Below are 8,482 nucleotides of genomic sequence, written 5' to 3'. Positions count from 1 at the left end.
GATAAAAATGAAAGTATGATAGTACAATTTAGTTTGAAAAGATATTGTTTTTAATACATTAAGCAAAATTCTCTCGTTAAAAAAAATGATTTTTGCGTTTGATGTTCGTTTTTTAGCTCTGAATGAATTTTTTTTAAAGAAAAAAGAATGTTTGATTATCAGACTTAAAAATTATTTAAAAGATGACGGACAAATTCATTTTGAAAAAGATTGAAATTCATGTGTATTTGAGAAAATAAGTTATGAATTTTATTTATTACCGAATAATAAATTAATAGTCGATTTTTAAACTAATCCCCCATCCAAAACCTATATTTCCTTGTCATCCCAACACAGGGAATTGCTTAATAATTTTTAAAAATGATACTTATTACGAGAAAAAAAGCGTTTCAGTTGCATGCGTAGTAAATGAATATGTTGAGAAAGCAATTTTAGTACTTTTCAAAGCAGTTGGGAAATAAAAGCATGTGCAGTAGAAACCTGCGAAGTAATGGTATTTGCAAAATAAAATCGGTGAACTAAAAACATGCAAAGTAATGGTTCGCGTAGTAACATCACATATCCCTCGGGTCTCCCTTGACCTTAGTGGGTGATATGAATTGGGATAACATATTTGGAAAGGAGGCTATCATCTTTTGCTCGCCTGATATCGTCCCTAAAAGCTATGGGGGGCAAAGGATTGATCTGTTGGGTTACACCATTATGACCATAAATTTTAAAGGCAGAGAGACCATTGGTAAAGTGTATATGGCCAAACGGGGGGACAATCTTCTGGGTTGGTGCCACTAGAGAAACCTAGCAATCCCCTTGAAGCCGAATTCCCCTGTTATGCTAGTGTCACAGGTCAGGGATGATACAGACATTGTTAAGGAGTTCTGGGAAGTCTTTAAAGATGAGTTGAGTCTACTGAAGGGGCTTAAGCATAAGATCAGTCTAAAAGCAAAGGCAAAAGGTCAGATGAGTACTGAATCTTATGCTGAAACCCTGGCAGGAAGAAGTAGACAGATTGCAATGGCTGAAAGTAATAGACACATAGAGTACTCCAAATGGTTCTCCCTAGTTGTTTTGGCCGCTAAGGACAATGGAAATAAGATAAGAATATCTGTCGACTTGAGAGACCTCAACCAATGCATCTGGGTTGATCTCCAACTTCTACAGAATATTAAGGAAGCATTGGCGATGCTGGGAGTGGCACATTTTTTAAGTGTGATGGACCTGTCATCTGCCTATCCCCAGGTGTTACTGCACGAGGACTGTAGGGAATTAACTTCCTTTGTCACACCTCAGGTTCCTCAGGATGCCATTGGGTTGGCTTTTGCACCCGCATGCTTCCAGAGGTTGATGAGGGAGATTTTGTCTGGAATAAACTCAGTCATGTACTTCCAAGATGACATATTGGTATATGGCAGAAACATGCTGTTCTCAAGAAAGTAGTACTCAGGTTGAAGAAACAGGGTATCACTCTCAAGAGGGACAAGTGCAAATTCAGTGTTGGAACAGTTTCTGTTCTAGGACATGCCATCATGAGTGATAGTATTAGCCCTAATTTTGAATTAGCAGATGCCGGTAAACATCGTTTATAATGATGTTTACACATTGCATGCCATTACAACGCAGTCATTACAACAACCGCTTTGTTACATCGCATGCAATTACAAAGCAAGCAGTTACAATGACTTGCAGTAAGGGACAAAAGGTGTTGAATTTTAAATCCAACACCATTCCTACTGTTGCACAGACTGGAGTTGGAATAGAAAATTATACTATTCCATCATCCAGCGCCCCTCCTACAGCAACTCATTGGTCTGCGATGCAACAATGCGGTTGTTGTAATGGCCGCGTTGTAATGGCATGTGTTCTAAATGCATCCGTTGTAATGTGGCATATTCACAGATGCCATTTGTCAAGCGCCAGCACCCACTGACAAAGACCAGGTTAGGTAATTCATGGACCTTTCAGAATACTTTTCATAGTTTATTTTCAACTTCGCCAGCATGGTAGAAAGTCTAAGATTGTTACTCGAAAAGGGTGTGGAATTTTCATGGTCCCCTGAGTGTGTAGAGGCTTTTACCAAAGTAAAAGAAGAATTAGCTTGCATACCAACTCTAGGGCATTTTGACGTTACGAAAAAAAGCATCCTGACCACGGACGCCAGAATGAAGGGGCAAGAGGCAGTGCTTGTGCAAATGGCTGGGGCAAGGAAAAAGTCATAGTTTTGCCCCACGCTCACTCAAAGGGGCTGAGGAACGCTATTCAGTGATAGAGCGTTAGACATTCGCCTGCATGTGGGCCATCAACCATTTCAGATTCTTCTTGTGGGGGTTACTTTTACTGTGAAAACAGACCACATGTATTTGGTTCAAATATTTGCGTGCATGCAGACAGAAAACACCACTCCCAGGATAAAGAGGTGGGTTGAAGGACTTTGGGACTACAATTTCAAAGTGGAGTACTTCCTGGGTACAAAAAAATACCGCCTGACTATCTGTCTAGGATGCCCTAGGCAGGAGGTTCATTTGCAGAGCTGCCAATGTCATGGGTTTAAGGACCAGCTTTTAACAAACCAGAATGGGAAGCTGGAGTGTCCAAGGATGAAACACGCAAGCAGGTGTTGGAATAAGTGGTGGGAGGTTAGCTCATCGTTAGCAAGGTACCTGAAGGTGAAAAAGCATTCTGGAATGCACCGGATAAAATTAGTTCCCCCTGTGGAATTACATGAACAAATCATTAACTTAGCCCATGAAGGACATCTAGTCCAGAACTTAACCAAATGCATAGTGAGAGAATTTTACTGGTGGCCGGGGATAGACAAACAAGTGGAGGAGGTAGTTAGGGATTTGCATACTGTGTGCTAGTAATGACACGTCTAGGTCTGTCAGAGCAACTCCTTTATCTCCTGTGGAAGTTACGGATCAACCATGATCCAAGTTATCTCTGAACATTGTAGGTCCATTTGTAGTACAATCACCCACTCTCAGTCGGGTTTTAGAGCTGGGCACTCGACTGAATCCACCCTACTTAGAAGTTACAGAAGTTATCCGTCAAAAGATGGACAATGGTGGCACGGTGGCACTCATTCTTTTAGACTTGAGTGCCGCTTTTGACACCATATCCCATGAAACGTTACTTGAAACCCTTGAGGGAATCGGGGTAAGTGGCGCAGCACTGAAGTGGCTGGAAAACTTTTTATCAGACAGATCCTATCAGGTTTTCTTTAAAAATAACACCTCTAATATTTTAACTTCTCCATATGGAGTCCCACAGGTGTCAATCCTGAGCCCGCTGTTATTTAATATTTATATTACCCCCCCCTAGCAAACATAGCGGAAAAATTTGGTCTTACAATCTTTTCGTATGCAGACGATACACGATTGGTGTTCTCCTTGTCATCAACTGATAGAAATAACCCCTCCTCTCTCCGTTCTGGATTGCAAAGCATGGCAAAGTGGATGCACTCCAAGAAATTTAAATTAAATGGAGATAAAACCGAACTGCTAATATTTGGTGAACAAAAAGAGTTGTGGGGACCAGTTCATTGGCCTACTGAAATGGGTCCTCCCCCGACAGCAGTTCCGTCAGCCCGAAATCTAGGAGTTATAATTGATGACAAATTGACAATGCGCACTCAGGCTGCTAAAACAGCCTCAGTCTGCTTCGCCATTCTTAAATGGCTGAGAAAATTTGTTGGCAACTCCCTGAAGGGGCGCAAAAAACTGTAGTTCAGGCCTTAATTGGTTCAAGGCTGTACTATGGTAACATTCTTTTTTTAGGTGCCAATAAAGAAATCATAAGCCGATTACAGGTCGTCCAAAATACGGCAGCCAGGATTCTTCTTCATCTACCTGGGGGTTCGCATATGTCTGAACATTTATGTAAACTGCATTGGCTCAAGATGGGCAACAGAGCTAAATGTAAAGCTTTATGTTATATGTTCAAAATAAATACAGGGGAAGCACCAGCATACCTTTGCAACTTGGTTAGTAAATACATCCCGACTCGTAATCTCCGATCAATTTATCAGGAGAGGTTTGTTGTCCCAAGATTTAAACGAGCACGATTAGGAGGACGTTCCTTCAGATACTTGGCACCGGTGCTGTGGAACTCAATCCCGCTCACACTACGCCTAGAACCCAACTACATAAGATTTAGGAAAGGTATCAAGGCATGGCTGTTCAACCAAGAATAAAAATCAGAAGTTCTTGACTCCCTGGATCCAAGGCGCCGGGAAACCCTCAGGGTAGCTGTTGCGCCATACAGGTGGAATAAATAAATAAATAAATAAATAAAATTAGTACTGGTGTTGGCAGACTCCAGTATGGGTGCTGGTGTGTGTGCCAATTCCATTATGACTAAAAGCGTTTTGGAATTCCTAAGGGAAGTTTTTGCCTGTGAGTGCATTCCCAAAATACTGTAACGGACAATAGTGTGCAGGAGATGAAGGAGTTCCTAAAAGATTTGTCAATTATGCATTATTGCACTGTCCTTTATGCACCTTACCTGTAGCCAATGGTTTAGTGGAAGGCATTAAACGTTTAATGAGGGCATGTGTGCATACAGCAGTGGAAAGCAGAATGGAAAGGGGCGACCACTCGGTCCCCCCGAACGTATGGTTGGGTGCCCCGATCCTCCCGGGAAACCATTTTGGGCGGGGGGCGTGTCTCGGCTGGTATGCCTGAAGCGGCGTAGCCGGGGCGCGCCTTTTCCCGCCCAGGAGGGGTTGTCCTAGACACCTACACCGATGACCACGCCCAGTAGGCGTACCGGAGGAGGGTACACGCCCTCCCGCAGAAGAATAAATTGAGCGGGAATCTGAAGAAGCGTCCTCTTGTTCCTACGCTCTGAAGGCCGCACCCACTCGTTGCTCGTGAGCCCTCGACGGAACAAGCAGCAATTTTGAGAACTTGTAATTCTTGTGTTTCTCTTTCAGTTACTCGAAGGCGAAGAGTCCAGGACCTCGTTGATCGTCTGGGAGCGGATAACCGAAACCATGGCTGGCAAAAAAGCAGGAAAGGGTTCCGAGACGGATAAAGTGCTACGCATGTTGGTGAACCGGATGGCTGGCATGGAGCGGAAACTCGGTCAAGTCCCATCGATCGGTCGAGGTTTGGCGGAGGTCAAACAACAACTGGCTGCACTGAGCAATCCTGGTAACCCTGAGAAGGTAATAGGCCCGGCCTTGCCGGGAATCGTCCCCGAGGGTAGAGGGAAGCGGGTCAAGAGGAGGGCAGTTTCAGGGGAGGTTCCGGTCCCAGAGGTACCCCCGGCCACCCCTGTCACACCGGCAGACAACCCGGTACCAATCCCAGACGCGGATCAACCGATCCCAGTAGTAATTACCCCTGCTAACGATGAAGATATGCCTCCTGAATTGGCCACCCAGTTGGCCGCATGGCTCAATAAAAAGGCAGGGGGTGCCAAGGCGCCCGGAGACACGGCCGAAGAGGCCAAGCTACTAATCCAGCAATTGCGGCAGTCGCGAGATGCCGCAAAGGCGAATCTTCCTCTTGTTCCCCCACAGGTGACACCGGTAGGACCTGCAGTTGGTCTCGAGAAAACGGCGGGAACAACGACCGAACCGGGTAAGCTCGCTTTGCCAGTGGCGGGGGAGGGCTCATTACCCTCAAGGCGGGAGAGGGTGGCACAGCACATCCCTATGGCCACAAAAGAGTTAATATGGGGAGACAAGTATGTCAATATGTTTTCATTATTAACTGACCATCGCGAGATGGAGTATGCTAAAACCCAGAAAGATTTGTGGCACCCGAGCGTATGGCGCGCCAAGATGGCGGAATTCAGGGTGGATGAAATGATAACGAATTGGGCGAAGGCCTTTGCAATCTTTACTGCAGTTATGGGGAACGTAAACCCGAGGTGTTAACTGAACTGTCTTGCTATCAAACTCGTATTATGGATTTTTATGCAATGTATGAGGGAGAGGAATGGAAAGGTTATGACATGATATTCCGAAAAGCGAAAGAATATGATGCCTCTCTGACATGGGACTGCCTCGACTCGGTCTCATGGCATAAGCAGCTCCTGCCGGGGGCGGCAGGTACATCCTCGCCGGGCGGGAGTGGGTCTGGGGCCTTCCGCCAAAAGCCCGTGGTGCCCTTTCGAGCAGGCGCCGGTATCGATCACCAGCCGAAAACCGGCGGGAATGGCGGCAAACGGGGGGTCTGTTGGGGCTTCAATCGAGGCAACTGTAACAGACTGCAAGGAACATGTAGGTTCAAGCATGTGTGTGCGGGCTGTGGGAATTCCTCACACCCAGAGAGTTCATGTAGATCGAAAAATAACGGGGCGGGAGGAAAGGGAGGATCCAAGCAGGAGTAAGGTAGAACGTTGTGACCAATTGCCTACACCCATTGATCTCATGGCTATGACTCCTTGGTTAAACAAATACCCTGATCATGTCTCCGCTGGGGTGTTGAGGAAGGGATTCTTGCACGGCTTCCACATCCCGGCGGGGGATTTTCGAGGGAACTCCTTTTGTAAAAACCAGTTATCGGCGCAACATAATCCAAGTGTGGTAGAGAGAAAAATTGCAAAGGAAGTCAGCTTAGGGCGAGTGGCAGAGCCTTTTCATCGCCCACCGGTGGCCGATTTCATCTGTTCCCCGCTAGGGGTTGTCCCGAAGAAGGACCCAGGGGAGTTTAGACTTATCCATAACCTGTCTGCTCCAAGGGGTTCCTCGGTGAACGAGGCCATTGACCCAGAAGTCTGTTCAGTACGGTACGCATCGTTTGATGAGGCCGTGGCCATGTTGAATTGCCTGGGCCCCGGGGCGCTGATGGCGAAATCAGATATCGAATCGGCGTTCCGGTTGCTCCCGGTACACCCACAGGATCAGCGCTTGCTAGGTTTTGCATTTCAAGGAAGTTATTACATGGATAAATGCATGCCTATGGGTTGCTCCATTTCTTGTGCCTGTTTTGAAATGTTCAGTTGTTTTTTAGAGTGGGCATTCACCGAGGCCACAGGGCATAGGCATGTTATACACTATCTCGATGACTTCCTGTTCTTGGGAGCAGCCGGCGATACGAGATGTGTGCAGGCGCTGCACGACTTCTGCATCCTCATGAGGGAGTTTGGAGTCCCACTGGCACCCGGTAAGACGGTTGGACCATCTACTTCACTGGAGTTTCTGGGAATTGAGCTCGATTCTGTGGAGGGATGTTTCCGTTTACCGATGGAAAAGGTGGCCAAGTTTAGGGCTTCCTTGATGCAATGCCTGGGTAAAGAGAAAGTGACCCTGCACCAGTTACAGCAAACAGTGGGTCAGCTTAACTTTGCTTTGAGGGTAATACCTATGGCCCGCCCCTTCTCACGCTCTATTGCACAAGCTATGGTCGGTCTCAAAGAGGGGCACCACCGTACGAGACTGTCGGCAGAGGTTCGCCAGGATATGCGCATTTGGTTGGCATTTCTGGCGGACTTCAACGGTCGAGTCGTGTGGAACAAGCCGCCAGTGTCGTCAGATGAACTAGGTCTGTGGACTGACTCGGCGGGGAGCGTGGGATTTGGCGCCATCTTAGGTAATCGATGGTCGCCGCAAACATGGCCAGCCTGGTGGCACTCCAGCAGTCTCACAGGTAACATTGGATTCTTGGAGTTATTCCCCATTTGGGTTGCTCTGATGGCATGGCCTGACAACTTCAGGGACCGCGCAGTGGTGTTTTGGTCTGATAATATGACTGTGGTCGAATGCATTAACCAACAGGCAGCACGCTGCAAATGGATCTTGAGATTGTTGAAAGAGGTTGTGCTGCTTTGCATGAGACTGAATGTACAGTTTAGGGCGAAACATGTGCCAGGCGTACTGAATCATGCAGCTGATGCACTCTCTCGTTCACATATGCAGGCGTTCAGGGGTTATCTGCCTACAGCGGACCTAGTGGCGGCACCATTCCCCGAAGCACTATGGCTAATCGGTGCCCCGGACTACAAGACCTCGTGGCAGCAAGCTTAGCCCCCAGGACAAGGAAGGCATACAAAGGAGCGTTTCGTTCCTATTGCACATTTTTGGGTCCAACAGGGAGTCAGAGCTGGGGTTAGGAGGAATCCTTCCTGGGGTTCCTGGTAGCGCTGCACAGAGAAGGCCGATCAGCGGCAACGGCCAGTAGGCATAGGGCGGCCATTTCATTCATGGCCCAGGTGCATGGCATAAGAGACCCAACAGGTTCCTTTTTGGTTAAGAAGGCCCTTCGCGGCTGGCAGCGCCTCGAGGGTCGCAAGCAAGATGTGAGACGCCCTATTGGCTTACACAGGTTGGCTTTACTTGGAGCAAAACTAGATGAGACATGCACCTCCCATTTCGAAGCAGTTCTGTTCCGGGCAGCTTTCGCATTAGCATTCCATGGGGCTATGCGGGTGAGCGAACTGGTCGCAAGGAATAAGAAGGACGTTGGGGGAGGCTTATGCAGGGATCATGTCCAAATTAGGGGTGATTCGATGGTGGTCTCGATAGCCAGGTCCAAGACTG

The sequence above is a fragment of the Lissotriton vulgaris genome, unplaced genomic scaffold, assembly GCF_964263255.1.
Source record: "Lissotriton vulgaris unplaced genomic scaffold, aLisVul1.2 SCAFFOLD_5617, whole genome shotgun sequence".
NCBI classification, from domain to species: Eukaryota; Metazoa; Chordata; class Amphibia; order Caudata; family Salamandridae; genus Lissotriton; species Lissotriton vulgaris.
Note: the sequence above shows the minus strand (reverse complement) of the source record.